Raw genomic sequence first — 7,770 nt, forward strand, 5'->3', positions numbered from 1 at the left:
TGATTTTTGCTTGACTGTTTTGTCCAGACATTGTGCACAGTGCCCTTGGAAGCCAGAAATGGGTGTCAGATCTTCTCAGGTGTGCACACGCTGCCTGGCCATGTCTTTCTTGATTTTCTTTTTGTGTGTTTTTTTTTTTGTTTTTTTCAGAGGCAAAGTTTCCCTATGTAACAATCCTGGCTGTCCTGGAACTCGCTCTGTTAGACCTCGAGCTCACCGAGATCTGCCTGCCTCTGCCTCCCGCGTGCCACACCACACCAGACCCATGCCTTTGGTGCTTACTACGCCATGCTCTGCTCTCTCTTCCATCGCAGATGATGGACTGCTGCTGCTTGTTGACCTGGTCCGGCTGTTGTCTCCCAACTACGTCATTCAGTTGTATTCTCCCCGGGGTCCTACCCATGCCCTCTCTGACCTCAGAGTATGTAGAGCTCACAGACGGCCTGTATACAAAAAGCAAGATCAGGAAACGTCGAGGGTTTGAAATTGAAGAATTTGGAGACAGTTTGGATTTTACTGAAGAAGAGAAAGACTCCGGTCCAGTTCCGGTCTTCCCTGGACATAAGCTGATGCTTGTTTACTCAGAATTTCCGTGTAGTAAAAATGAGAAAAATAGGTAAGTAAAGTGTCACTTGGGTAAAGAATGAAGTTTAACCGGGCAGTGGTGGTGCACGTCTTTAATCCCGGCACTCAAGAGGCAGAGGCAGGCGGATCTCTGTGAGTTTGAGACCAGCCTGGTCTATAAGAGTTAGTAGACCAGCTCCAAAGCCACAGAGAAACCCTGTCTCGAAAACCATTAAAAAAAAAAAAAAAAAAAAGGAATGAAGCTTCCTATAGTGGGCCGGGCATGGCATGCTCACTTGTTTAGAGAGCGGGTCATGGTGACTCTTGTCTGTCATTCTGGCACCTCAGAGGCCGAGTGGGACATCATGAGTTCAAGGCCAGTCTACTGTGAAGCCCTGTAAACAAAAAAAAGAGAATCCTCTTAAGACTTTTCAAGACTTTTCAGGGGTACCACTGATGTACATTTAAAGGAGAATGATTCCTGTTAGGAGCATGGAGATGGAGCTTCCCATGCCGGTGGCCAGAGGCTCGGTGCTGAAGAGTCTTTGGGTTTCCTGGAGGACTGTGTCAAGAGAGGGTTGTGGGTGGAGACCTTGAGGGGGACAGGGGCGGGGGGAGAGTGTCTTATTGGCCATTAGACCAGGGTACGTGCTGGCAGTAACAACATCTCCAGCCCTAGGGTAGGAATATCTTGAAAGAGCAAGGTCTAGTGTGCTACCTAATGATTGAGATGCTGTTCCCTTCTGTCCCCAAGTGGGCGTGGTATATTCTCTATTTACCTTGTTGTGCTCTACTTTTCAGGGCCAAATACAATAAAATTTTTCGAGATCTGGCGGTGTTGGGCTACCTTAGCCAGCTGATGCCTCCTGTGCCAGGGCAGCTTAGTCCTTTGCACAGCCTGACGCCCTATCAGGTAATCAGAGTTGGCGGGAGAAATGGTCTCTTTACTGATAAGGTGCTTGAGGCTCTGGTGTCCTGGCTGCTCTGCCTCCTCCTGCATATTGCTTCCCTAATTCTCAAAACAGCCCTGTGATTAGGTTCTGATATTATCCCCATTTTTCAGATGGGAAAACTAAGGAATGATGAGGCTGGGTTACCTGAGAGAAGATGGAGAGCTGACGTTTGGTCCTTGGCTGGCAAGCTTAGTGTGTGGTGTGGATTGTGGTTTGATGTCAGCTGACCTGGTGCCACCTCACGTTTGCACTTTCCACCTGCACAGTGGCGGTGCCTGACGTCTCAGGATGCTGGAGAGCTCTGTGGGGACCGTGTAGCCGTGCTCGTTTGCTGTGGGTCCCAACACAGACTCACTATTAATTATAAATACTCACCAATAGCTTAGGCTTGTCTCCAGCTGGTTTACAACTTAAATTAACCCGGTGTTTGTTTTTTAATCTCTGTGCTACCCTGAGGCTCGTTCACTTCCTCTGTGACCCTCCCACGTTGTTTCTTCCGCTTCTGGCTTGTAACAATGAGATCAACACATCTTTACAGTGTACAGAAGGATTATTGCACAGGACTGTGTTGACGCTCAGCCCAGGCTTCATAGGCATGTGCACTCGTACACATCCTTCGTGTATGTGCACACACACTCACACTCTCAGTGATTTTGCTCTGACAACACCATGACCAAGACAGCTTTTTTTTTTTTAGAGCTTATGTGGGAGTTTTATTGAGATACAGGGAATGGAGAGAGGAAGAGGTAGAAGAGGTAAAGACCATCCTACCTCTTCAGAAGAGCAGCAGGAAAGAACCCAAAGCAACTTATAAAAGAAAGAGGTTAGGCCGGGCGGTGGTGGCGCACGCCTTTAATCCCAGCACTCGGGAGGCAGAGGCAGGCGGATCTGTGTGAGTTCGAGACCAGCCTGGTCTACAAGAGCTAGTTCCAGGACAGGCTCCAAAACCACAGAGAAACCCTGTCTCGAAAAAAAAAAAAAAAAAAGAAAGAGGTTAGCCAGCAGTGGTGGTGCACGCCTTTAATCCAAGCACTTTGGCGGCAGAGGCAGGCGGATCTCTGTGAGTTCGAGGCCAGCCTGGTCTACAGAGTGAGTGCTAGGACAGGCTCCAAAGCTACACAGAGAAACCCTGTCTTGAAAAAAAAAGAAAGGCAGTGTGTGTGTGTGTGTGTGTGTGTAAACTGGGCTTAGTGTTTCAGAGGCTTATGGTCTAGGATGTTGGGACAAAGGCATTGGTGGGAGGAGCAACTGATGCCTCACATCTTGATTCATAGTAGGAGGCTCAAGCAAGCTGGGAATTATGTGAGTTTTTTTCGTTTTTCAAGACAGGGTTTCTCTGTGTATCGGCTGTCCTGGAATTCTGTAGACCAGTCTAACCTCAAACTCAGAGATCTGACTGTCTCTGCCTTCTAAGTGCTGGGATCAAAGGTGTGCACCACCACGACCCAGTGCAGTGGGATTGTTTTTAAAAGAAAGCAAATTCCTATTCAACAAAACACAGCTGGTAAAAACTCCAAAGACCCAGAAGAAAAGCTGAGCTGAGACTGGGATGGCAAACCGGACTGTCATTTTCCCGGTTGCTGCCAACACCTACTGTGACGTCCGATCAGCTGCAGCCTTAGCTCGCTGGAATCTCTTGACTTACCATCCTCACTTTACATAGCCATAGATCCGTGACTTTCTAGGCTGCTGCCTGAACAACTTTCCTTTCATCAGTCTATAAAGAAATGCCCTGGAATCCTACAAGTTGACGCTAATGCTTGTGCTCTTGTCTCCTGGTTTGGCTTTGTTTTCAAGTTGAGGGGAGACAGGAATGAAGATCACATGGATAGAGGGACGGGAAGGAGGGAACTATGTCACCCAGTCTCCTTGACCTTCTCGCCCTCCTGCCTCTGCTTGCCATATGCTGTGAGAATAAGCATTGGCCACCCCATCTTTGGCTGTGCTAGGGATCTGCATTTTGGGCCAGGACTTCCATCAACCAAGCCATCCTGATTTATCTTTTCACAATCCAGATTTTTGTCTGGGTATGATGGCCCAAGCCCTGTAATCCCAGCACTGGGGGACTATAGACAAGAGGATCCCTGGACTTGGTGGCCAGTCAATCTAGCCAAATCAGCAAGCTTTAGGTTCGATGAGAAACCCTTTTTCTCAAAATAAAATAAGGTGAAGCTTTATGTGGTGGCCTGTTGGATCTCTACTTTGAGGCAACCTAGCTACGTAGACCTGAGGTAGAAGTCTGTCAGGGAGAGATGAGCATTTGTGGTTTATTCTCTAGGTCCCCTTCAATGCAGTTGCTGTCCGGATCACTCATGCTGATGTTGCCCCTGCCCACATTCTGTACGCCATAAATGCCAGCTGGGTTGGGCTTTGCAGGATCCTGGAGGACATGAAAGGATACACTCGGGGTCCCATCCTGCTTGCCCAGACCCCCATATGTGACTGTTTGGGCTTTGGTGAGTTGAGAGTGAATACTGTCTTCTTCACTGTACACAACTGGTATTGGCCTGTACACGGAATCGAGAAACTCCTCTCGCTAGGGAGATGAATGTCTTTTCTGTGTGTACGCCTCAGCATTGACACGCTGCCTGCATCAGAGCTACCCAAGGTCTTCTGTTAGCCTTCTTTGGTTCCTCACAACTCAACAGGCGGATGTTCAGATTCTTTGTACTCTCTTAAAATTTATTTTATTTTAGCTGGGCATGGTCACTCACTCCAGGAGACATAGGTATGTAGATTATGTGGATATATGCACATGAGTGCAGATGTCCCTGGAGACCAGAGATGTTGGGTGCTGGGTTCCTGGAGCTGAGGTACAGCTGCCTTTAAGTTGGTGCTGGGAACTGAACTTGGGTCCTGTGGAAGAGTAGCAACCACCCTTAAGCCTGCTGAGCGATCTCAGTAACCTTCAATTGCTCTTTGTATTCTGAAAGCAAAGTGCTAGAAATTAAAACACCTTAATTTATTCCATGTGCATCTGTCTGCACCACCGGCCTGGTGCTCTCAGAGGCCAGAAGGGGGCGTCAGATCCCATAGAGTGGAATTGTGAGTCACTTGATGGATTCTGGGAAAGGCACCTGGGTCCTTCGCAAGAGCAACAGGTGTTCTTTCCTGCTGAGCTGTCTCTTCAGCCCCACATAAAGCTCTTAATGTCAGGGTCAAGCTTTGCTTCCTGGGGCTTGAGCTGTGAGACTCCTGCAGTGTGGCTGATGCTGCTCTGTGTCTACAGGCATCTGCAGAGGCATTGACATGGAGCAGCGGATGTACCACATCATCACCCCTCTGCCTCCAGAAGAGCTGAAAGCTGTGAATTGTCTGCTGATTGGTTCCATTTCCATTCCACACTGTATTATCAAGAACCAGGTGAGCCCACATGGGAGAGTCCTGCGGGGAAACCCGGGCAGGCGGAAATGAACTGAAGTTGGCAGTCAATGCAGCAGGTGCTTTATCTGGAAGACAGACACTGTATTTTGTGGTTTGAATGACATAAGATGGGATATTGGATGCCTCAGAAGGTTCAAGTCAGGATCCCAGTGTAGAGCCAATAATAGGGGAGGATGTGGAGAGCATAAGATGCCCTCCTAGGACTGCCCTCTTAGGACTGCCCTCTTAGGACTGCCCTCCTAGGACTGCCCTCTTAGGACTGCCCTCTTAGGACTGCCCTCTTAGGACTGCCCTCTTAGGACTGCCCTCTTAGGACTGCCCTCCTAGGGACAGTCTTTTTTTTTTTTTTCACCTAATATATATAAATTTAAGAAAATAAAAAGCCCAGCTGGGGAGTGGTAGCACACACCTTTAATCCCAGCACTCAGATGGATCTCTGTGCATTCAAGCCAGCCTAGTCTACAAGAACTAGTTCTAGGACAGGCTCCAAAGTTACTGTGAAACTCTGTCTCGAAAAATTTTTAAAAATAAAAGAAGTAAAATCCCTTTGAGGATCATCCTAAGTGTCTGGAGCCCCACAGCCCTGCTGCCCAGCTGCCTTCTGCTCCTTGAGGCTGTCTGGACAGGTCTCAGTGCTGCTTCTTTGTGTTTCCGTTTCAGCCTGGGCTTGAAGGGACAATCCCTTACATCACCACAGCTTATAATTTTAAACTTCCTGGAGCATCGGAGAAAATTGGAGAAAGAGAGTTTGAACATGCTTCCCAAGGGTACAGATTCTACAGGAGGAAAAGTAAAGCCTCAGTATAGACGGAGGCTTTCTGCCTGCAAGCCTTGTCCTTGAGCTCGGAGTCAGCAGGTTGGTGGGGCTTTGTGACTGTGAACAGCGCCCTCGTGTCCAGTGAGGTTCATGAGACTGGACAACGTGCTGCAGAGTAAATAGCTCAAGATTCCATTTTTCGTTTTTCCTCTAAGACATGGTCTCCATCATCCAAGTGTGGCATTACCGTTCTGTGTCAGCACACCCAGCGTTCAGGGTTTTCTCTGAAGCTATTTGATCTGAAACTTGTCCTGGACTGCTTTCCGACTGGCCGTCTAGCTGAGTGAAGTGTTTCCTGACGGGCTGTAGAGCAGCGAGGAAAGCTGTGCCTCGTCACCAGACCAGAAGAGCACAACCCTCTCAGTTCATCAAGGACCTGACCATTGCAGTTGAGATAAAATTGGGGAATCCAGGACCACAAAAATGTGCCAAGAAATGGGCAGCAGGCTGACCCAGCAGTCCTCAGGCTCGGTGCACGGGTGCCCGGGTCTGGAGCAGGCTGGATGGACACGAGTGGGAGAGGCTTACTTTGAACCACCTGGACCTTACCACTTAGGTGAGGTGGACTCAAATGCCTGGTCCTCGGATGCCACGGAATCTCCTAATCGTGCAGTCGAGTGTTAGAGGGTTGGATGTGCTCTGTTAGTTTCTCTGCCATTATAATCATGAGACTTTATGTTGAAGAAGTCGCTCTGGCATCCAGAAAGCCTCCAGATGGTTCTGTAAGTCTGGGTGTGCTCTGATTGACTCCTCTGTTGAGGCAGGACACACTGCCATGGGTCCACCAACTTGTGAACAGACACCTTGTGCCTGACTTGGGCAAACCTTTGCTGCCAACACTTTCTTCTAGGTACCTGGAGGCTACTGCCAGCGCCATTTTTTTCCTGAGTGTATTTTGTAATTAGAAGTGACTGGGTCAGGTCATTTTTGTGGATGAAAAATAATCAGGCCGCTGAGGAACTTCTTGAGTTGTCGTGACTGACACATCAGGATTTCGCCTTCTAGCAGGATCATGTTCAAAGACTATTCCAGCCTGGGAAAGGATTAATAATGTTTATGTTCACGCATACCATTGATTATCTCTGTCTTGTCTGGGACCATACCACCCTGAGCGTGCCTGGTCTTGTCTGCTTGGACCCCATCTTTGGCCTTGGCATTTGAAAAACCCATTAGGAAGCCGGGCAAGTGGTAGCGCATGCCTTTAATCCCAGCACTTGGGAGGCAAAGACCAGAGGATCTCTGTTAGTTCAAGACCAGCCTGATCTACAGAGTGAGTTCCAGGACAGCCAGGGCTACACAGGCAAAAAAAACACTGTCTCAAAAAAATCAAAAAGAAAAGAAAAACCCATTAAGAGACAGAACTGCAGCAGCCTGGTTGGTCTGAAACCCTCTAGACCATTCAGGGACTCACTAATTAGCTGTCCCTTATTTATATCTAGCTTTAGCTTGTGTTGTGTCTATTTGGTGGGGAGGGAGGGTCATCTCACGTTGCTCAAGCAAGTGCCTGTGGGCTCCATTGCTTCTGATTTCTGAGGTGGCAGATGTGCACAGCCTTAGCCTTGCACCAGCTCTCTTCTGCGCCCTCCCCAGATCTTCCTGTCTTCACAAGAATAAAGACCCTGAAATGTAGGTCTCCAGCTTGTGTTTTCCATAAAGCTGCTTTCAGCTAACCTTCACTTGTGGGTCCCCACCAGTAGAGACCGGGTGTCAGCAGTAGAGGGATCTGTGGGCATTGGGCAGGTGGCTGTGAAGAGCAGTCATTGGGAACCTACTCTGGGGGGAGCTCTTGCTGTGGAACCTGGCAACAGTGTCTGTCCATGTGATTGTGATATCAGGACATTTGGGGCAAGAAAGAGATTGGACTCTCTGTGCCATCTTTTTGAGGTTTCTGTTTTGAGCCAGGATCTTGCTATGAACAGGCTGACCTCATGTATGATCCTTCTGCCTCAGTTTCCCAAGTGCTGGGATCACAGGTGTGTTTGTGTGAAGTTTCTGTTTACATGGTCTGTTCTGGTCCCCTGGAATCTTAGAAGTGTGGTGTACAAGTTACAT

General features: G+C 48.5%; 1 pseudogene; it reads left to right on the forward strand.

Annotated features, from left to right (window-relative positions):
• Positions 1-265: 265 nt before the first annotated feature.
• LOC121445702 lies at positions 266-7,347 on the forward strand (annotated as a pseudogene).
• The last annotated feature ends 423 nt before the right edge of the window (positions 7,348-7,770 follow it).

Source organism: Microtus oregoni, unplaced genomic scaffold, assembly GCF_018167655.1.
Source record: "Microtus oregoni isolate MIOR12 unplaced genomic scaffold, Mior012 000328F_ref0000433, whole genome shotgun sequence".
NCBI classification, from domain to species: Eukaryota; Metazoa; Chordata; class Mammalia; order Rodentia; family Cricetidae; genus Microtus; species Microtus oregoni.